Source organism: Galeopterus variegatus, unplaced genomic scaffold (assembly GCF_000696425.1).
Source record: "Galeopterus variegatus unplaced genomic scaffold, G_variegatus-3.0.2 Scaffold990, whole genome shotgun sequence".
Classification (NCBI taxonomy): Eukaryota; Metazoa; Chordata; class Mammalia; order Dermoptera; family Cynocephalidae; genus Galeopterus; species Galeopterus variegatus.
Window position 1 is genome coordinate 450,535 of NW_007727101.1, and position 1,150 is coordinate 451,684.

The following is a 1,150-nucleotide window of genomic DNA, read 5'->3' on the forward strand; positions in this document are numbered from 1 at the left end:
TGGAAAATATCTCAACATAATTAAATCCATATATGATAATCCCACTGCAAACATCATCCTGATACCAAAACCAGGTAAAGATATAACCAAAAAAGAAAAGTACAGGCTGCTATCCTTGATGAATATAGATGCAAAAATCCTCACTAAAATACTAGCTATCAGAATACAGCAACACATACATAAAATTATACACCATGATCAAGTGGGATTCATCCCAGGGATGCAAAGTTGTTTCAACATATGCAAATCAATAAATGTGATACACCATATTAATAAAATCAAGTACAAGGACCATATGATCATCTTTATAGATGCTGAAAAAGCATGTGATGAAATTCAACATTAATTCATGACAAAGACCCTCTATAAGTTAGGTATAGACAGAAAGTATCTCAACATACTTAAAGCCATATATGATAAACGCAATGCCAATATCATCCTTTAAGAACAGGAACTAGACAAGGATGCCCACTCTCACCACTGCTATTCAACATAGTGTTGGAAGTACTAGCCAGAGCAATCAGAGAAGAGAAGAAAAGAAAGGGCATCCAGATAGGAAAAGATGAAGGCAAACAGTCCCTGTTTGCAGATGACATGATCCTATATATTGAACAGCCTAAAGCCTCTACAAAAAAACTCTTGGAGGTGATAAATGATTTCAGCACAGTAGCAGGATACAAAATCAACACACAAAAATCAGTAGCATTTCTATTCTCCAATAGTGAACATGCAGAAAGAGAAATCAAGAAAGCCTGCCCATTTACAATAGCCACCAAAAAAATAAAATACTTAGGAATTGAGTTAACCAAGGATGTGAAAAATCTCTATAATGAGAACTACACTGCTGAGAGAAATTAGAGAGGATACAAGAAGTTGGAAAGATATCCCATGCTCTTGGATTGGAAGAATCAACATAGTGAAAATGTCCATACTACCCAAAGTGACATACATTTACAATAGACACCAAAAAAATAAAATACTTAGGAATTGAGTTAACCAAGGATGTGAAAAATCTCTATAATGAGAACTACAAACCACTGCTGAGAGAAATTAGAAAGGATACAAGATGGAAAGATATCCTATGCTCTTGGATTGGAAGAATCAACATAGTGAAAATGTCCATACTACCCAAAGTGACATACATTTACAA